At 34.4% G+C, this 25,686-nt stretch overlaps 1 protein-coding gene across 1 annotated transcript in view; it reads right to left on the bottom strand.

The window, feature by feature from the left end:
* LOC123551524 (cubilin-like) overlaps window positions 1–20,950 on the bottom strand; it is a 201,932-nt gene extending 180,982 nt beyond the window's left edge. The window contains exon 1 of the mRNA XM_053541005.1: window positions 20,323–20,950. The gene's annotated coding sequence lies outside the window, so the exon portion shown is untranslated. The remainder of the gene's footprint in view (window positions 1–20,322) is intronic.
* Between the last annotated feature and the right edge of the window lie 4,736 nt (window positions 20,951–25,686).

The raw sequence follows: 25,686 nt of genomic DNA, 5'->3' as shown, positions 1-25,686 counted from the left end.
CAGACCAGCCTGCGCATCCGCGCAGTCTGGTCAGGCTCCATACTGTTCGCTAACAGTTTCTCCAATTCCAATAGGCTTTAAAAGCGAACAGCATGGAGCCTGACCAGACTGCGCGGATGCGCAGGCTGGTCTGGATCTATGCTGGTCGCATACCCACTATGTTGGTTTTCTCATGGCACGGCTCATTTATATATCTTTGTCAAATTTACACACAAAAAAATAATAATACAATTGATAAAATCTTCTAATGCAAACTTGATATTTTCGCAATATCTTTAAAGTTACAATAGGTTTATATTTCAAATTTTGTCTGAGTTTAGAACAGTGTGATGTAAATTTTTATTTTGCAAGTTCCACAAAATCGAATGATGTCTTTATACTCTTTTATACTCTTTGTTTCTATCTAGACCTTAACCAATTTACAAAGTACACATATTTATATTGGTTTTTGCAAAAATGTGATTATCATTATCACGAGAAGAACGCATTAAAATCGAAAATAGAAAGTCATACTAGAAGAAATCAGAAATTTGACCCTATTTTGTTTAAATAATCAATAAAATCTGTAAAAAGACCCCTCCATCTTTCATTCTTTTTAATTGTTTCCTGTAGGTTTGTAAATACATAATCTTTATGTGTATTATTGATATCTTAAAAATGAGACGAGAAAATGGAAATTTGAATTGTTATTTGCAAAATGTTGTTAAAATGTGTGGCAAATTCAAAATGTACTACTTGTATTTCAAGAGATATTGATATAATACCAAGTGTTGCATGAGAAGATTTGCTATGTGTACGAAGAAGGAAACGTTTTTCCAACGTAAAGGTTTAAATTAAAACGGAATAAACGATTGCAGACAAACATACGCACAGTTACAATTGATAATATAAATAACTTTATGAGGACAAACGAAATTGTGGCACAACAGGTAAACAAAAAAATATGTATGTCTTAAGTGGGAATAATTGTTAACTACAAAGGTTAAAGCAGAAATTCTTGCTACGAACAAAACTGCCCATATTATTTTGTATGTCAATCATCAGGACTGCCAAACATAATACACGTCGTTTTGTTTTTGAAAAGGCAATATTAGAACACAATAAATGAATTAACTTACCGCAATATAATGGTTCTCACATGCAAGTTTCCCGCGTGCTCCGTGAAACTAACCAAACAGAACTACTTTTTTTTTAATTAACAAACTGTTAAGTACAACATAAGTTAACATATTAACTACAAACACTTTTGTCTAAATTGTGTTTTTATTTGGTGTATTGTTTTGTGTCCAAAAAAAACCCCTACCAAACACTAAAATATAAGGATTTTGCAGTTTCTAATGTTACTTTCATAACGGAAAGAAAAGAAAATCTGACGACGGAATACAATTTAGATTTTTATTTTTTTATAATAATTGCATGTAAATATTCCGGTGTGACTTTATAGTGTTATCAACATCACCTACTTTCATTTTTCGCTGAGTTTTCCAGTTATCCGAAATGAAAATGTTTTCCGCCACCAAAGTTTAAATCATTTTTATATGTAGCATCCTCCATTTCTTAGTATGAAACTGTAATTAGCACAGCATTATACAATTTTTGTAAAGATTATTCTTGCTCTTTTGATGTAACTATGGATACTTACTTGTTTCCCATTGAAATTATGGTATAATACTAGAATATCCAGCTGTAAGTCGATAACTTTAGCCCAGAAACGCGATGTTAGACATAAAGGAGAGAATCTTCGCCAATAATTTCCAAACAAAACAAAACTTGTTCTGAATGTTCTTAAAGTCTTTACATTATTGCATTTAGGGTCTAAACTTGTAAAGGTCAAAATATGTATGTATCCCATTACATAAATTTCGGTCATGTCTTAGCTAAACGCCGTTCGGTATAGTTTCAGTTTCTTCTTATCTAATAATAAATGTCAGAGGACGTTAATGACAGACAAACTGAAAGGGAAATTTTATTAGACATAGACATAGACATAGACAACATTTTATTGTATTGTAGACGGTGTCCTTGTTATTTGCTACGCACATGTCATGTAGATTTCCTTCATTTTTATTTTTAGAATGAATGTTGATATGCATATGTATGCAAATTACACGAGGTACTATAAAGTCAAAAGTAGTCAAATGTAGTGGATAAAAGATTAACTATCGTGCATTTAATAATAAACAACTCTATTCTATACAACGTTTCGGTTTTATTTTCGCCTTTATCAAGTACAAATGTTCTGAGATGTGTCGTAAATATTACAGTTCGACCATGTTCGTTGCTCTCATGTACCGAAATTTCTGTAACCGGACCTAACATATTTTGACCTCAACAAGTTTAGACCCTATAATGATAAAGGCGAATAAAGCCGAAACGTTGTATAGAATAGAGTTGTTTATTATTAATTGATATCATCAATCCCTTTGGATTTTATACTTACTTATCGTGCAGTTATTGACCATATACATGTACATTTCGACAGTTTGGATCATTTGATAGTGTGTTCCTTCACTTGTACATCCGACGCAAAATTTAAATCTTTAGGTAGCAGGGTACACATCGAATTTTGGACCCCGTCAATATTTGTTATGATTAGAACTTCGTGATTTTGGATGTCTGTAAATCAAGGTGAGAGACAATGATTGTTAATTCTTTAGAAAATTTAAACAGCCGATGCATGTAAAATTCTGATGTAAGTTGTAAAACTAACTGCTAGTAGCTTTGTATGAAACGGTGAGTCACCTTGGCGCGGGAAATTTAAATCACGGAAGGGTTCCGTGCTTGTTGATTGGTACTCGGGAACTTTTTCGCTATTTTGTGAAAAAAACGAGCTGGATGGGCCCCCATTCTGTTTATATCCTGAAGTTCAGCAGGGACTGTTAAATTGAGAAATGCAATAAAATTGGGCATTGTTCCTGCAGCGGGATCATTGCAGGCTGTTCAAAAAGTGCAAAATTGATGATTTTGGCATGCTATTTTAATGGATTGTGTAAAACTTTCGTTTTGATAACTTTCTGTATTCTTGTATGGATCTTGCCGTTAATTAAAAGCACAAAACATGCACGCAATTTATAAAATGGCCACACTGATTCTGCTCTGTAGGGAAGTGCAATATTGCGACTCGCTACATAATTTAAAGCGTTTCGTATTGAATCTTCGGTGCATTAACGCCATTTAGGATAGGTTACCATGTTTACGAACAATTCTAGTGAAAAGACAGCACAGACAGACTAAATCTAATATATCGCCCCGCGACAAATAAGATACCGTTTGCAATGTTAATGTATGATATAAAAGCTAAAAGCCTTTGTGATATAATAACAGCAAATATGCCATATTACGGACTTTCAAGCATGGGTATAATGATATAGGCATGCAATCTTAATGAAAACGTTATACGAACATTTTCGTTTTGTGATCTGCGAAACACAGTATGCAATCGATAAAAAAAAATATTTAATCCAGTTCATGTGTCCTGTTCATCAAGAAACATTAGTCAGATGCAATTTCCGTTTAAATTCTTTTCTTAAGTGTAACGTCCTGATGCTAATAGAATTTAGTTTAATTGAAACTAGTAATTACCTGATTTCCGCAAAAACGTTTTTCAACATCAGCGAGTTGTGCCTGTTCCATTATACCACATTTTTCTTTCTCTTGATCATTTCCTTGAATTTTAAAATTGGGATTGCTGATTATTAAAAAGCTTGAGGAATTAAAATGTTTGTTAAGAAGAAAAACCATTTCAGCAAGCATATCTTTGGACAATTACATTTGATACTTTCTGATGAAAATCTCGATAATTTTTAAATACAAGCCAAAAACAAATCTGGATTAAGCTATGGAAATCAGGTTATTTCGATAATAAGAAGCACTATTAATATGAGCCGCGCCATGAGAAAACCAACACAGTGGCTTTGCGACCAGCATGGATCCAGACCATTCTGAGCATCCGCGCAGTCTGGTCAGGATCCATGCTGTTCGCTAACGGTTTCTCTAATTGCATTAGGTTTTAAAAGCGAACAGCATGGATCCTGACCAGACTGGCTGGTCTGGATCCATGCTGGTCGCAAACCCACTATGTTGGTTTTCTCATGGCACGGCTCATATATGATGATGCACCCTGAAAAGATCTGTTGCAGAAAACATACCACCTATATTTAGTGACTTATCATACTTTTGTGATAATGTAAGTTATTGTCTCAAGTTCCCACGTTGCCAGACATATCAAGGGAAACCAACTGTCAATTTTGTTAGGCAATAAATGCCCGTCAGGTCAAAATATGATGTACCTGCTTAAATGTCACACGGATCTGAGAGTGGGTATTAAGGAACCTGCAAAGAAGAACAAAAGTGCATTCATTCCAATCGCCGTGTCCTTTAAGACATTAAAATTGTCGGAGAGTGATGCCGAAATTCTTGTAGATAAGAATACAATGCATCTACAACTATGTGAAGCTCATTACTATTATCATTAATTCATTCTCAAAATTAATTATGTTTTTATCTTATCTTTTATTTATCTTTTGTGTTTAGCCACATCAAAATTGTTTGTTAATACCAAAATAAAGCTAATAACATTTATTAAATGAGCGAGGCGTTCCTCACATGCTTAAATGCATGATTTACTATTTTTGAGAGTTCAGATTCTCAGGAGCATTAAAATTCAAGCATCTGAAAGACGAATCATGGTAAATCCAACGATGAGCCACAAGAAACTTTTTTCTTGTTTTCACTCTGCCATGCTCATTGGAATATTATAATAAAAACTAGTCTCATCTTCATTTATCGAAGTAGTACTAACCGGAAAATTGACGTCTTGATCATTTGTTAATTGCTATTTACTAACTGTCAATTTCTATTGGCTTGATCTTTGATATTGTATCCTTTAAATTCGGTATATTGCTGAATTTTGTTTAAATAATATGAACAACCGTATCCAGATATTAAGCTGCAAACATGAGCGAGACAGATTCCTAAAGGGCCAACCATTTCAGCTGTAAGTCAAATTTAACTAAGAATATAACTATACTCCCTAAATTTTATCCTTAATGACAGACACAATACAGTACAGTTAGATTGCGGATAATCATCTTTTGAGAAGCTTTCGGCTCACTGACCTAACACAATCAAACATTTACATCCAATCCCACACACGCTACAATGTATTGATACATCAACACTTTACCATAGAAATCAGTGTAATAATAATATATATGATACAAACCATTATAATAAACGTCAAGAGATAACAAAAAAAAGCAAGCAAATAGCAACTGCCAAATAGCATATTGGCATTAAGCATTATTTAAGTGATAGTGTGCTGTCATTACCGTCTGGGTTAAGCGCTGCTTTTCAGCAGTATTTCAATTATTATTCTTATTATTACACCAAATTTATATAGCGCCCTTTTCAGAATAAACACGTTCAAAGACGCTTTACATATAGCAAACGCAGCAACACAGGGCGCGAAATTCATCCTCTACTAGTACAGACACAGAGCGATCTGACCAGAGGGACAGAGTGATATAAAGCCACTAGAACAGATAGAGAGAAATCCCTTTTTAAATACAGAGCCTAGCTCTTTGCAAATAAACAGTCTGGTTCTTTCACGTGCCCGGTCTTTCCTGGGACGAAGCAGTACAGGCCTCTTAGTTAGGTGGGAGACACAGAAATTTCCAGTGCCTGGACCGGGATTAGAACCCAAGACTTCTGGATTGACAGTCAAGCGTGTTACCACTAGACCACCGGCCCACCAAGTATCGGCGGACATGTTAACCGAATTAGTCTTCCCGTATTTCTTACAAATACAATCCTGTTCTCTACCAGTAACTACGGATTAAGTCTACGTGGACTGTGGACACCTAAGGCGATAGATTTTTCAAGGGGACCGTCTCAACATAGTTTAATTATATTATGCACGATATGAAAAAGAGTTTATAACGGCAAAAGGGTTTGAGTTATTATATCATCACTATGCGGTAGGTGATATCAATTTGGATGTGCCTGTTTTTAGCTCGACTTTTCGAAGAAAAAGTAGAGCTATTGCACTCGCTCCGGCGTCGGCGTCGGCGTCTCCGTTGGGTTAAATTTTTTGATAAAGTCAAATATCTCTATTACTGTCAAAGCTATTGACTTAAAACTTAAAATACTTATTTACTATCAAAGTCTATACAAGGAAGAACAATCCCCATAACTCTGATTGAATTTTTACAGAATTATGCCCCTTTTTAATTTATCATTTTTGGTAATAGTTTTTGATAAGGTCAAATATCTCTGTTACTATCAAAGCTATTGACTTGAAACTTATAATAGTTATTTACTATCGAAGTCTACTCCAGGAGAAATAATCCCCATAACTCTGATTGAATTTTGATAGAATTATGCCCCTTTTAACATAGAATTTTTGGTTAAAGTTTGTGATAAAGTCAAATATCTCTGTTACTATCAAAGCTATTGACTTGAAACTTAAAATAGTTATTTACTATCGAAGTCTACACAAGGAAGAACAATCCCCATAACTCTGATTTGAATTTTTACAAAATTATGCCCATTTTTAATTAAGAATTTTCTGTTAAATTTTATTATAAAGTCAAATATCTCTGTTACTATCAAAGCTACTGACTTGAAACTTAAAATAATTATTTACTATCGAAGTCTACACCAGGAAAAACATTCTGCGTTACCCTGATTTGAATTTTGATAGAATTATGCCCCTTTTTAACTTAGAATTTTGGGTTAAAATTTATGATAAAGTCAAATATCTCTGTTACTATCAAAGCTATTGACTTGAAACTTAAAATACTTATTTACAATCGAAGTCTACACAAGGAAAATCAATCCCCATAACTCTGATTTCAATTTTTACAGAATTATGCCCCTTTTTGATTAAGAATTTTCTGTTAATGTTTTTGATCAAGTCAAATATCTTTGTTACTATCAAAGCTATTGACTTGAAACTTAAAATAGTTATTTACTATCGAAATCTACACCAAGAAAAGCAATCCCCATATCCCCTGATTTGGATTTTGACAGAATTCTGCCCCTTTTTAATTAAATGTACTAAATTGAACAAATATATATGTCATTACAGAATAACTGTAGAACATTCAATCGCAGAACTGAAGTGTTACAAGAGCGTAAGCTCTGTATGGAGGCACTCACGACAACGACTTTCAAGAACCGTACATGTCTGTGCATACCTTGTGTGTAGAAGAAAACATATTGGATTGATTGTATAAACTGAAAACTGTCAACAAGAAATGAATTTCATTTCATTCATGTTTATGCCATAATACAGTATAAATGGGAAGATTTTTTTATTTTAATTATTTTCCTATCTTCCGTTCATTTATCTAGTAAAAAAGCTGTCCATCTCTTCGTCCATCCACTACTGACAAATTAAAACAATAAAGTTATACGAATACAAAGTGTTTAACGCTAATACAGAAATAACAAGTGCTTCGCCAAGCGGGGGCAATATACGCCCGAAGGATTATATCAGGGGAGTGGAGCAAAATTTAAAGAACTTAATTACTGTTGAAGCCCAACCGAAAAGGACAACAAAGTGAAGAAATTCCCCGCAAAACGCTAAGTCCACTAAAATCATTGCAGGTACCATCCATGTTGTACCACAGAAAAGTGGTATCGGTTTTTTCCCTACGGCCAGTAATAAAAATGTTACAAAATAACCTATTTATAGTAACATTAAAGGGAAGTAATTCAATAACAAAATATTGTAAGTGAACAAAAAATGGATATGCCAAATAAAACCAAGAGCACCGCAATGCAAAGCAACATAAACACAAAATAAAGTCATGTGACCTTTGACCCCTAAATGTCACCTTGACCTTAAAGCAAACCACCTGATACAGGCGCTCTGCACGTCCTCTTAATGTGGATAACATTTGTTTCGAGTTTGTTTAAAATCCTTCAAGGAACGGAGTCGACACGAAATTGTTAACGGACAGACAGACAGACAGACAGCCAGCCAGCCAGATGAACACCTATGGTATCCCAAAATACGTCCCTTCGGGCGTATAATAACAACAAAGGAATGGAGACGCAAGCTATTACGTTTTCTACAGTTTTCACAATGTTTTACCTGCTGACCTACATTTTGATCCCAGCTGACCCAGTTTAGATTTTTTCATGTTGGACGACGACGACGATGGAATACGGATACATTGCGATCAGACTAGCTCATCTTTTCAACTCTGTCGCAGATGCGCAACTTATAATATTGAAGAACATTTCAGGAAAGTGTTATGACGCTAGATCAAATACTTTTTGCGATATGTATAACAAAACATTTCTCTGGCGAACAGACGGACGGACAGACAAATCCAAATATTATCCTGTGCAGTGACATATTAAGCCAGACCTTACCATCATTATAAGAATGTTTTCCTACCAAACATAAATTAAAATTATCATGTTGAGACGGTCCCCTTGAAAAATCGATCGTCTTAGGTGTTCACAGTCCACGTAGACTTAATCCGTAAATGTCTAGTAACTACCCATTTCTCAACATGAATCAGGAGTGGAGGACAAATGATTTAAGACACAATGACTTTCATCGAATCGCCACGGATAAACATACTAAAAGTACTTCCGGGTCAGTATCTAGTTCATTATTATTTTTTGTCTTCTGCTATAATAATGGAGTTAAATGAGTTTTATTAGCAAACTAGAGAAATAATAATGGAATAATGTGAAAAGTTTGGTGAAATTGAATGTCTGAGGTGGGATGGGACCCTCAGAGATCAAATATCTGTAAGATACAGGAGGTTTAGGGTGTAATTTCCACGATTTATATGTTTCAAAGTACTATTATGCACACAGAGTAATGTATGAGATTGACAGGAGCTTAGAAGCATTACCTAGAAACAAAAACATGCATGTGTCTCATTTGTGTCACTTTCATTGTGCTGTTGCCCAAATCACCTAGTTTTAGAGCCACATATTACTTTTTTTTTATTTCTAAGCCCATTAACGTATAGTTGGTGACATTGTATGAAGAAAACAAGGCCTCTGCTATTTTAGGTATGACGGTATTAAAAACATTTCTTCTTTGAGTCTTATTAAATTGTCAAAGTCTACAGTGTTTTATTTTACTTTTCCATTCTTTCAGTTGTTGCCAGACCATGTTCCTTGTATAAAATAATCCAAATGCTATTGAAAACACATAAAAAACAGTATGGCGACCATAATGCAAGAGCACCGGCTACTTTCGAATGACATCACTATTGTAAACAATGTATTTTCCCGCAAACTTTCCCAGCATCCTCAGCTGTCACAAAGCAACATCATAAAACTACATATACTAGTAACAAACTTCCATATATCTGACCTGTTCTAAAATACCCTAATAGGATATGATTACTGGTTAAATTGAAAATAAAAGCAATACCTAGCATGGAAATGCCTTTTTACCCCCCCCCCCCCCCCCCCCCCCCCCCACACACACACACAAAAAAGAAAAAAAAAACAAAACAAAAACTATATAGTGTCAGGGACTACATTCGAATGGAACACGGATCAATACCGGCGCATTCCTTCCGTCATGCCTATGATATTCCTCGCCCGCGATTTGTATATAGCGCACGGGCCATCCTCAGATGTACACGACAAATCCTTACCTATATCACTTTCAGTTCCATTGCATTGCGAAAAGGTAAAAATCAGTCTTGAGGTGAAAGTAAATCAGAGTCATTCTAAAAAAACTACCTCGAAAACAGAAAACATAGAGGATAATAAATTCCTTGTCTTTCATGTTAATAAAACAGTCTACCAACGGTCATAAAACCATCATGGAGAAATGAATAATGAAACATATTTGTGACCAAACTTACGTTTTTACGATAAACAGTTTTACGTCAACTAAAACACTTCCTTATGCCGAAACTCTTGTCCATTCTTGAACAAAAGTAGTAAGTTTTACAGAAAACGATGGTCTACGTATCCAACAAATTATCTTATTTATATGAACTTTGTTTTTGTATAGAGATATTTACAGATTTTACTGGTAATTCCCATCGTAAGCATATGTGCTTGAAATATTTACGACGTGACAATTTCTGTGGAAATTGCTCCCCCAAAGACGAACGGATGCAATTTGCCCTGGTAACCAGCTCTAAATCGCAACAATTTACCACTTGGCCGCTGCTGACATCACAGTTTGCAAAGTGATAAGTTCTTCTGCAACGGTAATATGTACGAAAAGAAGTACAGAAATAGCGTCTTTTTGCATCTGTATTTTTGCAGCATTGTGTGGCTTTAAGATGTTTAACATGAGAAGGCAATGAGGCTAGGACGAGAATGGTATGTTAAATATTTCGGATAGTTAGATATTTAAATATTTATGTCTGCCGATACATGTTGGTAGTTTTTCTCTGTTTGATTTACATAAACAAAAAAGACCAAATGAATTGAAATATGTCATTTTGATAACAAATGACTATATTATTATATAACTGCATAATAGTGCAAAGAGATGAACATCAAACTTATAAAATAATATGGCACTTAATACACCCATTATTATATTGACTGCGACTATTATGTATGTAAATCAAATGTTGGGTACAGCAATTTGCCCTGGTAACCAGCTCTAAATCGCAACAATTTACCACTTGGCCGCTGCTGACATCATAGTTTGCAAAGTGATAAGTTCTTCTGCAACGGTAATATGTACGAAAAGAAGTACAGAAATAGCGTCTTTTTTGCATCTGTATTTTTGCAGCATTGTGTGGCTTTAAGATGTTTAACATGAGGAGGCAATGAGGCTAGGACGAGAATGGTATGTTAAATATTTCGGATAGTTAGATATTTATCGACCAAACCAGTGTGTTATGCCAAATTATTCGTAAGATTTTATCCTCAACACTCCCAACTACCGCTACTGGAGACCTACAGAATGATGTACCGATAGATCGATGTATATCTTAGATGTGGCACTTGCAAAATAAACAAACAAAATATCATACTGATGTGGCAAATTAATCATTAGTAAAATTAAGATAGGTTTGTGACGTAAATATGACTACTTGTTAAATTGAAAATAAAAGCAATACCTAGCATTTCAAGCACATATGCTTACGATGGGAATTACCAGTAAAATCTTTAAATATCTGTACACAAAAACAAAGTTCATATAAATAAGATTATGTGTTGGATACGTAGACCATCGCTTTCTGTAAAACTTACTACTTTTGTTCAAGATTGGACAAGAGTTTCGGCATAAGGAAGTGTTTTAGTTGACGTAAAACTGTATGTCGTAAAAACGTAAGTTTGGTCACAAATATGTTTCATTATTCATTTCTCCATGATGGTTTTATGACCGTTGGTAGACTGTTTTATTAACATGAAAGACCAGGGGAATTTATTATCCTCTATGTTTTCGAGGTCTGATTTTCTTTCACCTCAAGACTGATTTTTAGCTTTTCGCAATGCAATGGAACTGAAAGTGATATAGGTAAGGATTTGTCGTGTACATTTGAAGATGGCCCGTGCGCATATATACAAATCGCGGGCGAGGAATATCATAGGCATGATGGTAGTAATGCGCCGGTATTCCTCCGTGTTCCACTCGAATTTACTCCCTGACACTATATAGTTCTTTTTCTTTGGTGGGGGGGGGTGGGGGGGGAGTAAAATGGCATTTTCATGCTAGGTATTGCTTTTATTTTCAATTTAACCAGTAATCATATTTACGTCACGAACCTATCTTAATTTTACTAATGATTAATTTGTCACATCAGTTTGATATTTTGTTTGTTGATTTTGCAAGTGTCTCATCTAAGATATACATCGATCTATCGGTACATTATTCTGTAGGTCTCCAGTAGCGGTAGTTGGGAATGGTTTCCATTTTGGAAGGTTTCTCCAGTCTTTTTTAACTTTATTTCAAACTTATAAATTTAAAGATAGATAAGATACAATCATATGAAATGTTTCTTGTTAAGACAAATCAAACGTTTGGTACAAATTACAGCATGATATTTGTATGTGTATGTTCTAATGTAAGATTTTATAGTGTTTTATGCTTTGAAATGATCTTCTTATAAACATGTTTTGGCGAAACAGAGTACAAATATTAGGGATCTAAAGAGAGATTAATACAGAGGGAAATTCTAGTGTTAACTGGAAAGTAAAACGTATTTATCTGATTGGCATATTAACATGAAAATGTTGTCAACAAATTAACGTACCCTTTCAAATACTAAATGCAGATACAGCTTCTATGCAGCGTATGAGTCTAATATATATTCATAAATTAATAAGTAGCTAAATTTATTATTTATTTATAAAACGGTAGAATAACATATGAGCCGTTCCATGACAAAACCAACATAGTGGGTTTGCGACCAGCATGGATCCAGACCAGCCTGCGCATCCGCGCAGTCTGGTCAGGATCCATGCTGTTCGCTTTCAAAGCCTAATGGAATTAGAGAAACTGTTAGCGAACAGCGTGGATCCTGACCAGACTGCGCGGATGCGCAGGCTGGTCTGGATCCATGCTGGTCGCAAACCCACTATGTTGGTTTTCTCATGGCGTAGCTCATATATTAAGCTAAGCGTGAGATGGTATATTTACAAATAAAATACGTAAATATCTAAAATAATCAAAATGGCAAATAATCTCGTTTATGATTGATAAGAAAAGAAAAGAACATTTCTCAATTCATGGAATTATTTTCAAACTGATAAAACCATTTATGAACAAGTACCTCATTCAGTCATAAAAATAACTCTTATTCAGTTATGGACAAAAGTATTCCCATTCAGTCATAGAAAAAATATACTCCAATTTAGTCATCGACAAAAGTACTCCCATTCAGTCAACGACAAAAAATATTGAAACTATGAACAAGTACCCCAGTCAGTCATAGAAAAAAACCAACTCTTATTCGGTCGTGGACAAAACTATCACAATTCAATCCTTGACAACATAATTCCCATTCAGTCATAGACAATATACTCCCATTCAGTCCTTGAAAACATAATTCCCATTCAGTCATAGACAATACACTCCCATTCAGTCCTATACTCCCATTCAATCATAGACAACAGAATTTCCATTCAGAGAATATAACTCCCATTCAGTCATCGACAATAGTATTGCCATTCAGTCATCGACAATAGTACTCCCATTCAGTCTTCGACAATAGTACTCCCATTGAGTCATCGACAATAGTATTCCCATTCAGTCATCGACAATAGTACTCCCATTCAGTCATCGACAATAGTATTCCCATTGAGTCATCGACAATAGTACTCCCATTCAGTCATCGACAATAGTTCTCCAATTCAGTCTTCGACAGTAGTATCCCATTGAGTCATCGACAATAGTACTCCCATTCAGTCATCGACAATAGTACTTCAATTCAATCATAGACAGTAGAATTCCCATTCAATCGTAGACAGCAGAACTCCCATTCAGTCATAGACAGAAGAACTCCCATTCAGTCGTCCCATTCGGTCGTTGACAATATTTATACTCGCAGTTAGTCATAGACAATAGAGATCCTATTCTGTCATAGACAAAAGTACTGCCATACAGACAGAGAAAATAGACCCACATTCAGTCATAGACAAAAAACTCGAATTCAGTCGTTGACAAATTGATTCTATTTAGTCTTGACAAATGTACTTCCATTCAGACAAAATTACTCTCATTCAGTCATTGACAAATATACTCCCATTCAGTCGTACACAAGGGCGATCAATTATAGATATAATTAAAATTCATGGAATTACCTTTTTTCCGTGAAATTATGTATGGCGGTAATGAAAAGAAAGCCGTAAACTAAGGTGACTTGGCCCAACAAATTATTTCAGATATAACCCTTTGCAGCTGATATGATGTTTCTTTATTTTGCGAAATTTAAATACAGATATGTTTTAAAATAATAATGTGAAATAAACACTTATTGCCATAACTTATCAAAATAACATGCTTTTGCATTTTTGTATATGCACAACATCTTCCTGTGTTCCATAAAGGTTTACAAAAGAGTATTCCCATAACAAAATGCTGATTATTAATCCATTGCAGAACAATGAACTATACCTCTATGTTACCCTCATTAACTATAAGCACTAATGATAAAATGTTGTTCCACTTAATGTATCGTTTCATACTAATACATGCAACAGAGGCAAACGCTTCGGGAAGTCATAAGTTTCTGATATTACCTTCACAAAGGATAGGAATCAAACACTCACGATGGAATAAAACAATGCATATTTACTAGTGAGATATAATATAATCACCAACTTTCTTTAGATGTACTTCTAAAACCGTAACTTTGTCAAGATGTTTACACTGTAACCAGAAAGATGAAAACGGTGAAAACGATCAGTCGCCAATAAGCTGTAACTGAACGTTGTTTACTTCTATTAATTCACAGACTCCCTTACTTTGCATTAAATTGTAATGTTCTCATTATTATACGATCTTTGTAACGATAGCTACAAGCCTTTCTATGAATATTCCTATTGCGTCGTATGTAAATTCTGGCATGATAATATAAAACCCGGCTGTGAGCCGATAATTTAAGCCCGAAACGCACTGATAAACGTCGAAAGAGGCGATATGTTTGCAAATGTATTCCAAAATGGAACTGGTTGTGAATATCCTAAAAGCCACTCCGTTTTTACTCTTATCATGCTGGACATGATTGATTCTGCCTTTGCGACCAGTGTAGATCATAATCAGCCTGCGATCCGTGCAGTCTGATCAAGAGCTGCACAATTCGCGAGTCAGTCAGTATCTTTCTAGTAAGCACCCCTTTTAACAGTAATTGTACTGTCCAAATTGAAAGATGGACAAGTTCATTATAGCAATTTAGCCGGGTAAGTGTTGTCTGAACTTGAAGAGAAGACATATTGTTTGATCCACTTATAAATAATAATTTCACCATCTTTAAGAATTTCAACAAAGCAATAATAAAAAAAGACAACACAGAAACAAAATTACACTTTCTTAGACACCACATGTTTATTTATAGTGGGTAATATTTTGCCATGTGGAATTGTACCTGTTGTAAAGTACAAAATTAGCTGCTAACTTTGGTCAAGAAATTTTTAAATAAATGTTAAGTGACTTACTGATCTTGAATAAGAATACGAAAAACAACAAACAAGTATTTATCATTTGCCAGTTACAATTAGATTTTGTTTTCAATTCACTTTATTCTGCCTAATATTGCTTTGAACGAGATAAGGAACGGATAAATATTATAAATGACGTTTTTACTCCCTCCTCTATTATTATCTGAGATATGGGTCTTTAATGTCAAAGGGAACATATAACATTTGAAGTATAAATGTCTTTTTTCAATAATATAAATTTGTTTTACAATAATAGTTTCTGATCATAAGAATAAGACATACACTAACGTTACATTTTTATTCTTCTTCAGCGACACCGGGTCAAGAAAAACATGACATTTTCATTGTCTGGATGATTGTATCCCGATAGGCAATTTAACTGGTCGTCATAACAACGAATTTTCTTGTTACCCGCCGCCAGGAGGCGATAGGTTTATTGGTATGCTAAATTTTTTTTCGCGTGTGGGACATAGAGCAAGTCACGTGACAGGCTTTCGATACTGTACAGATTTTTTTATTCGTAGATGTGTGATACACTAATACTTCATTTAAATGATAAAAAATTATATTTATGCATATATATTTCATCATTTTTTTAAATAAGAAAACAACTTGGGTCACGTGACACGTTTCGACCATCCTCGTAACACACCGTAAGTTACGACCTTTTTCAACTTTCGCTTTCGGATGGCTGTGACCTAGTTTACACGATCCTTTAGTTTACATTTTTATTTTTACAATTTTTGCATTTCATGGGGTACATTTGGCTTAGATACAAGAATTTTATAATTTGGTTGTGATGTAGGATTACCAAGATTATCGGAGATTTTAGAATAATGCAAATTGTAACAACGGATTGATGCGTATGACGTCATCAATATCTGCGTACATAACATGTAAACAAATAATCAGCTGTTCAGTGAGATGACCTTTGATAGAGATATGTAAAGTTTGTTGAGTAAATGGAAATGTGTTTACATTACATCTGTTAGGATTCTGGTTAGGAAAGGGTAGTTAGTTTGCATAAACTATAAATATTAGATTTTTTAGGATATAATTTAATATATTTAAATTGCCATGACCTGTAACGACCCCAATTGTTTTTAAGATAATTAGCCCACAAAACATTGCTCATAATAAAAAAAAAAAGAAATTCATTATGACTGATCTGAATATACATTTCTGGCGGCGGAAAAAACTTTTGACTTGTTTTTGCATTGGTAGACATCTCTAAATCAAATGCTACAGACCAGAGGAAAGAAACGCCAACAGCAGAAAAAGACAACATTACGCAACAAAAAGTACGAGACAGACAGAAAACAAGTTGAAAATAGGGGCACCGCCTTGGAACGGTCAGTAACCTATATAAAGGAAACTAAGTTTGAAATTTTGTTTTTATTTCAAGTTATGCATGTCGGACAACCTCTTCAGATCATATAATGACTTTACAAATTGTGTTGGTAGAGAATGTCCCACCGGGCAGGTACGGGCGGACACCGGGTTCAGTAAGCTAACTAACTGGATGGCTTCCAAACATTGATTAATATTCAAGGGAGGTTTAGAGGACATAGGTTTCAGGGCCAAGAGATTCAAAGTCAGCGAACACAGAGGTTCATTAAAGTTTGAAAGTAGAACAGTGAGTTTACATTTAAAACAATAAGTTTGGTTAACATCTCTTTGGTAAACAGTTGTGAATTCTTCAGGATTTTAGATTGCTTATATGAAAATTGCAACTGAAAATGATAACTTATGAGTTACTGCGGTGACAAATCTATTGTGATACCATTCATTAGTATCAAATCAATGATAGAGACTTGCAATTATATTTCTATAAAACGAACGAATTGATTAGAGTGTCAATTTATCAAGATACCATGTGCATGGTCATGGAAAAAGATTTAGAAAAAGTTTGGAGTAAACACTTTCTGGACTCATTTTCAGTTTTGCAAAGTTCAGTTTTATGTAATCTAAAAGTTCTAAAAGTATTTTTGAGTTGACAAACTAGGCCATATAGGAATTAAGTTTATTTACGAGAATGAATTATGTTTGAATACAACTATGTACAGAAATAGAAAACGGAAATTAATGCTGTGGAATCATATAATCTCATGGGCACAAAATTCCGTGGTTTAGCCCACAATGCCTATTTTGTGGGGATATAGATTGTTGGAATCCAACATTTGGACATGAAATGAATGAGAATTTTACTTGTTCGTTGGAATTTAATTTCCTTGCTTGACTCAACCACGAAATATATTGAAATTAGGCCCCCGTGAATATTAATGATTTTGCAGGTAGCGAAAATTTTATTCGTAATTTAAGTTTTGTATTTTAAATTATTAGCATCAGTTCATCTTTTTGCGTCGTGTTTGCGTATATAAAAGTGCCTCTCTCAAAGTGCAAAGTTTGACTAAAATCAAGTTTTATACCTATGATGTATTACCTGTTAAGTACAAATTCCTTATTCCAAGGGAATCAAACTGTTTACGAATCTCTACGAATAGAAATTAAATATTTTATTGTTGTGTTCACTTGTGCATGTATTATTTTCAAAATCGTTTCATTTGAACTTAAGAAACGCTGAGTATTTTAAACAATACGGTAGTTTTGTTCGTCAATAATAATGTAACATGAAATAATGAAATAGAAGTTTTGAAAGTACGAATAACTTATTTTCAATTTTAGATAAATCGTTAGTGAATCTATTTCCGTTGTCTTGCTGATAAGCCGAATGCTTCCTTTGATTCTAATTTCATTTTTTGGTTTTGATCATTTTGTTTCATTTAGTAATAACTGAATTACCACAACAAAAAATCTGAAAAACATTCATATGTTCTGATACCATTATGACAGAAAGGAATAAAATACAAATGGTAGAATACTCACAAAATAGTTGTCTATCCAAATATTTGCTTGTAATCATTCCAGTAATTGTTTTAGTGTTTTGCTATCATCACCACTTCTATGAGATGTACTTCACAAAACATATACTGTACTTGTCTATAACTCTTTTGTCAAACTACAGAAGATAAGCATATTCCGGCGTCTCGAAACATGCAACAGATATTCGCAATATATAGTCTATTCATTTAAGAAATTGATTTCGTTTAATGAACGACAGAATATGAACAGCAAATCTACGAATTGCGCATAGATTCATTTTCAAACATTTAAATTGAAATTAAACTTTTGTATATTCATTTCAATATGAATTCTTTAAGTTTACTAACTCTGCGGTGGAAATATATTGTGGAAAAAGCTGTGTCTTTACACAGGTAACAAGTAATGAGGCCATCTAGAAGATAATAGTTAAGATAATTTATCGGAGGCAATTAAGTTCTGTACAGAGGAGGCAAATCATTTTAAATTAAAAGATGAGTCCTCTAAAGAAGTAAAGATTTGTAAAAGTTACGCGGATACATGCAATTCAAGGTAATGTAAGTAACGATTTCATCTGCAACGAAAGCATGTACAAGGTAATGGTCCCCAGCAGAGAGCATAATTTACAACAGTAACGACATCATACGCTATAGTAACATTTACAAGGTATTGAGCCGTTTGCAGAGGTAGTAATCTGAAAATGTAACGGAGTCGTCGAACAGGGTAATGAGTCCCCTGCAGAGATAACAATTTGGAAAAGTAACGAGGTTATCTGGAACTATAAAACGAACAAGGTAATAAGTCGTCTGCAAAGATCATAATTTGCACACACAAAAAGCGCGATCATTAACTGACATACGGAAGGCCAATGGCTCTACCCAGGTGCTCGCTCGATCGAAGGGGCTCCTTGTGTATTCCTCCACAAACAAAAATTGAAAAAAGTCGAAAATGATTTATAATTGAGTCGGTGGTGCGACATTAACCCCAAACAAAAACAAAACAACTTGCTCAGTTCGAACTGTGCAAGGTGTTCTGAACTTTCGTAGAGGGAATCTTGTGCTGATTCAGCAGAAGGCCTTCATTTCTAAAAACAGCTGAAGCGTTCCGAATTTATGTTGGATTGTTTCATTCCAACGAAAACTAGGACGGAGAACTGGCGACATATTTAATAGCCTGATGGAATGTTACGGTACCCATTTCGAGCTCGCCCATATTTGGTGCACATTTTCTTGAAAAAATTTCTTTCAGCTAGTGGTAATTTTGCAGAGCCTTGCCCTCGATGATACTGTTTTACCTGTCAATTTAATTATTCCGAAGGATGAAAAAAAAATGTTTTCAGAAGTTTAAAAACGTGTTTTATAAATAACGTTCTTGCAGACAGATAAATTTTAAACTGTCAATTTAAACGCCAACAATAAACTGATATTCATTCCCAGACAGAAATAATGTATGCTATAAAATAAAAACACACTTTGTAAAAAAGCGATTCTTCATCCAAGTAAATTTTACTCTAAAGGTATATTGGCATTGCTCAAACGATAGAAGTTTGTATATAACTGTCAAACAATTAGCAACAGACAATATATTTTCGCATTTTTAGCGGAGTGGGATGCTAAGGACGAGAGTTTCATGGAAAAAATTTCAGAACACACAAAATATTTATTTTCAACTTAAATATTTCTTTTTAAACCGCAAAGCACATATTATTATTCCTTATGCTCAAAAGATTTTACATGAAAATAATGCTAACATCTAAAGAGATTTCACCAGTGAGCATGTATTGTCATCCGGATGATATCAACAATTAATACGATAATACAGAAATATTGCTTATTCTTGAGCAATGAAACATTCAAGCGAAGAAATAACGTGTTGGATCATCAATATGAAATTTAAAATATTCCCGCATCCTACTTGAAATATTAATACCAAAACAATGTTGAGCACCTTTGCGGAGAACGACGGCAACAGTAACAATAAGAACGTTGGTAACACAAGAGTAGTTATAATTAGCATATCATGCAAATATCACAAGACAAGAGTTTCTTACAAAAACAACTTTCATTCACAAAGGAATGATAGAGGATCTTAATTAGAACAACAACCATACCGAGCAAACATCACATGACAAGAGTATCTTACAAGAACAACTTTCATGTACACAGTACATGGTAGAGTATCTTACAAAAAACAACCATACGGAGTAAACATTTTCAGATATGATTGTTTTAGTGCATCATATTGGTTTTGCTTTACTGTTTATATGCTGATATTTATTTGAAATAGACTATAACCAACTACATGTACTAGAAACCTAAATTTACTTACCTGGAGTAATCCTCGTAGTATCCGAGAAGACGGTACTATTATGGCGACTACCAAGACCAATAACAAAACATCTTTCAAAGAAACTGTTTGTTATTAGAAGTGAAAATCAGAACATGATCAAGATCAAAATTTAACAAATCTCTATTTTACACAACCGTATTCTGAACATCAAGAAAACGTTTTATTACATATTAATCGATTAAACACTGACAAAAAATACAGAAATCACTTTCAAGTTTGTAATATTATTTCCAGTGAGGAATATAACAAAAAAACGATGGAATGTTCGTTATCCAAATATTAGCTTTTGATCATTCCGGTAATAGTTGTTTAAGTAGTCTGAGACCACCGCTGTCTCTTCTCGTATAGACCTTACAAAAACCTTCACTTTGTCAATCTCAGTTACTTGAATCCGTGAAGGACACACAAGGTCTGGCTTCGCAAAAAAAAACCCTATTCAAATGCAATTGTCTATTGTTTTTCCATATCACATGGCATTTAATGTTATGTAATTCTTGTAAACATTAACCCTCACTCCAGTCCTGTTGATGTAGTTATTGATATTTCATTGCTTCTCATTCAAATTCTGGCAAAATACTAGCAACTCCAACTGTGAGCCGATACATTTAACCAAGTAATGTTCCGTTAGACATTCACCAATATTCTCACACAAAATGAAGTTTGCTGTAAGAGCGCCACGTTTTAGTGTAAAACATCAACAAGTGGGTAATGGAAAATGTATCCATCCATAAGAAAAATCCCGCTTCGGGATCACAATATTTCACCTCGGGTACTATAAAATGTCAGTACATATAAGAGACAAACACTCGTGGCATCAGAAGAAACAACATCATGCACTATGGACGGTTTTCAAGATTATAATATTACAAAATTACTGATTTTTGAGCCATTTAAAATACGTTGTTGAAGAACTAATATATCTAATTCTCTGTGATTTGTCCTTTAATAAAATCATGATCTGGAGTTCAGATGCGAAGAGGGCACAGCCCGAGTAATATAATGATAATCATCTGAACGACAAACAATGACATCCTTGACGACATCCATCAAATGTTTGCCTGTTTTCTGTTGTTGATTTTTGCCAGCGCGCCACTATGCCGTTTGACGCTATGATATAATAAATTGTTGTATAAGAACACAGTTTTCAGCCTTCTTGTTTAATAGAAAAATGAATTGGGTCGGGTTAATTATCCGCAGAATACTATTCACCCAACCTCATTCTTATGATACAGAAATAGCTCTTCATTTACCTTAATTTTCTCTCCATTACATAATTACATTGAGATAGAGGTAAATTTTCAATTGCTCACAAATGGTAAATCATTCACAAAAAATGATAACAAAACACTGAACAAGGCCGCAAGAATATGCATATAAATTACTGCCTGCGTTACAGTTCCATAGGTTTGTAAAAGAAAATATTCTACAATGTCGATGTACAATTGAGCCGTGCCATGAGAAAACCAACATAGTGGGTTTGCGACCAGCATGGATCCAGACCAGCCTGCGCATCCGCGTAACAGTTTCTAACAGTTTCTCCAATTCCAATAGGCTTTAAAAGCGAACAGCATGGAGCCTGACCAGACTGCGCGGATGTGCAGGCTGGTCTGGATCCATGCTGGTCGCAAACCCACTATGTTGGTTTTCATAGGTTACAGTTCCATAGGTTTGTAAAAGAAAATATTCTACAATGTCGATGTACAATTGAGCCGTGTCATGAGAAAACCAACATAGTGGGTTTGCGACCAGCATGGATCCAGACCAGCCTGCGCATCCGCGTAACAGTTTCTCCAATTCCAATAGGCTTTAAAAGCGAACAGCATGGAGCCTGACCAGACTGCGCGGACGCGCAGGCTGGTCTGGATCCATGCTGGTCGCAAACCCACTATGTTGGTTTTCTCATGGCACGGCTCAATTACTGAATTTGAAGTAGTCGTAAAGCAAACATAATCGATTATGCTGTTTTCATTTGAAATCTCCTCAATGCATGTAGTTGTATTCTTGGCAAGATAAGATAAGGTACTCTGACTCTCGAATATTACAGAATATCATCAGAATACCTTTTTGATTTATCAAACTGAAGCAGTAACATCGTTTTTGAAAGCTAATTACAATGTTATACAATCGTAATTTAAGAATAGGCTCTACACGTGACTTTTTTCAGCTAGAAGGCCAAAAACATCACTAAAGAACATTTCATTATAAACAATCAGGTATAAATTATACATATCATTCTGGATATAAATCATTACCATAGAAAATATACTCTTAGAGACCTCTTGCTGACTACATTTTTCAGTCAAAAGATACTTTGAGAGTCTCAGTGAGTATTCATTATTAAAAGATTCAAATCAAAGTAGTATATAAGGAGGTATGAGAGTGCAGTGGAAATGGTAAAATTCGAAAAAAAAACTTCTGCAAAATGTTTGTTGTTGCGTATTTGTTAGCACGTCGGCAAAACCACCCCTTTCCCAGTGCCTTTCACTAAAAAGTACAAGTGAGACATATAATATTAATGAACTTGACAAATACTTGCAAGACTTTAATTGTATTTACAAAGAGCTACTGGGACATTTTAATATAGTCCTACACATATTTCCTACTCCGTTCATTTTTTAATACCAAATTCTGCTGTCTGCGGTTAACACACAATGATTAAGAGTAGAGAACAATTTAAATGGTATTGTTCACAAAAGAAGTGTTCCTTCACTAAACTGTTTTAATTGAGGAGGTGACTACACTTGAGAAAGACGTACTTACAATTTATTTAACTACTACAAAACTGATTCACTTTGGTTTTCTTTGGTCTCCGTGGCCGAGTCGTTGATGTCGCCGACATCAAAGCACTTGCACATAATCGCTGCCGGTTCGAAACCTCGCTACGGATGCAGAATTGTTTTATCTGAATAAACCGTCAAGCTGGTTAAGGAAGATCAATGGTTCTTCACAGGTACTTGAAATAATGCCTTGTGGTGCCCCTATGGTCTTCCTCCGCCACAAAAACAAAATTGGAACGTCGCCATATGATCTATAATTTGGTCGGTATGACGTTAACCCCGACAAAATGAAATGAAATGGTTTACTAAGTTGGTTCACAACAGAGAGTAATTCTCCGCAAACAACAAACTTGACGCCACTCTATTATGTATATCCCGTTCTCTTTCATTGAAAATAACAGAAAATCCTAGAAGATCCAGTCGTGCGTCGATAACCCAGCCAAGAAAGACGCATATAAATGATGAAATGTCCCCGCCAATACACCCTCATAGAAAGAATCTAGTTAAAAAGTTTCTCCATGCCGACACGTTTGAACGGGATACAAAATGTACTGAATAAACAATTTGACAACTGGCAAGTGCTGTCTAATGTGGCTACATTTCTTCTCAGCTAATGTGAAATGTCAAATCATGTTAGGTGCAACAGTTGACTCGCCACATAAAACGTGCTTGCTTTAAAACAGCAGTCTCATATTTGTGCGGAGACAAATAACTGTCTGGATACATTCAAACAAATACTTTAAATGTTGACACATTCTTTCTTGGGGATAACTCGATCCGTGGATATACGTGTGTATCTATTTTTTCATTATTTTTTTTGCCCGTAAACTGAGTAAAATTTGGTTAAGAGTATGTGACGTCGTTTAATTATACCCCAAAAATATGTATGCATACAAACTTTGTTGTAAGGTGAATAAAATAGGCACTTGTTCGGTGAAACGTACCTTTCAAATGTACGTTATCGACAAGACAAAAGTTTGCAAACAAAACTAGCGTTCAGCGATGCAAAGTAGGTTATTCCATTTATGAGCGATATGATATACAAGAGACAAAATAGACATTCTGTGTTAGAACAACGTCCTCTAGTACAGTCTATTAGAAATACAACCTTTGTTCTTTTTTTTATTCATTTTAAACCCTGAATGTGTATATTAAGAGCTTAGAGTGTTGACTACATTGATGTGAGGAAGCCATCCAGCTAACATTTACAAAGTTCGTGGAGACTGAAATAATGTTCTTAGGGGCACCTCGGGTCTTCTCACGCTGTGGAATGCTGTAAAAAGTCGCCATATGATCTATAATTAAGTCGGCGTGACTTTAACAGCTTAAGATTTTATAAACAAGTAAACAAAAGCATCTGATGTCAAGAACACATTTATTTTATCTCTATTCATCTTATATATTTTAATAAATACACTTCATTTTCATCATAATCTACAGAGAGCGCTATTAAGCGGTGATTTACTAAATGTATAGATTACAAATAACTCTCCTGGAATTATCTCATTTAGTAAGCTTTACTTCCTGCACGCTATGAAAATGAACGAACTGTAGAAATTCAATCAGTATACTTTTGTGCTATTAAATAAATGCTGCATTTAATATAACAGAAAAGTCATATAACGAGTCTTAAAGGTTATGAGCATGATTCATTTACAGGTGTGTGTCTAAAAATAAGTTCTTTTTGAACTGAAGGTACTGGCCTATATAACAGAAAATTGCCATCAAGTGATTGAGAATAAACAACGATAAAATGTTTTCGAAAGTGTTTCTTCATAATTACAACATCCAGTATAAAGTTGCTTAATCTTGAACTGAAACTCTAGAAATAAAAACAAACTTACTAACACAAGTAAGACGGGGTGTAAAATACAATTTCAGTTCTGAACAGTCACCTCATTATAAATTACATTTTTCGGCGACGCCGTCTAAATTCGTTTTTCGTTAGCTATGCCACGTGACTTCAGTTTGCAAATCAAACTACTTGATAACGCATTATAGATAATTTATCAAAATGGAAGATTTATGCAACACTCTGCCTGATTGGACGAGAGTGTCAATTTCTTTCACTCTGTTGATTGTGCTACGCTGAGTGAAATGTAGACAAAGCGTTTATCCTAAACGAGTAAACGACGCTGTTCACAGTTTTAAAGCTAACTTTGGCTCAGTATATTTAGCAAGAATATTGATATATCTCAAAATGATAAGTAAGTTTAATAAATATGATAAAAACCTGTTCAAATACCAACATATATCAAATTAAAGAAAGAGCTGAATACGGTCTGCGTATCACATGAATAAGGGTGTGATAAGAGTCTTTTATGTAGAGAAGTGCTTTTTAAAAGATTTTCCTTGTTACAATTGTCGTCTGTATATGAAAAGGTTTCTTGCTTTTGTGATTTATTCAGATTGCATATTAAAATGAGTACTTGTTTGCTTTGATATATTTGTTATAAATTATTTAACTGATTTATTATATATGAATATTTTTCTTTAGTATGGTATGCAAATATTGAACTCAGGTGAAATCTGTTTCGTTGAAGATTCATGAATAGCGAATATGCAG

This window comes from Mercenaria mercenaria, chromosome 4, assembly GCF_021730395.1.
Source record: "Mercenaria mercenaria strain notata chromosome 4, MADL_Memer_1, whole genome shotgun sequence".
Classification (NCBI taxonomy): domain Eukaryota; kingdom Metazoa; phylum Mollusca; class Bivalvia; order Venerida; family Veneridae; genus Mercenaria; species Mercenaria mercenaria.
The sequence above is the reverse complement of the archived record's forward strand: the minus strand, read 5'-3'. Positions and strand labels throughout refer to the sequence as shown.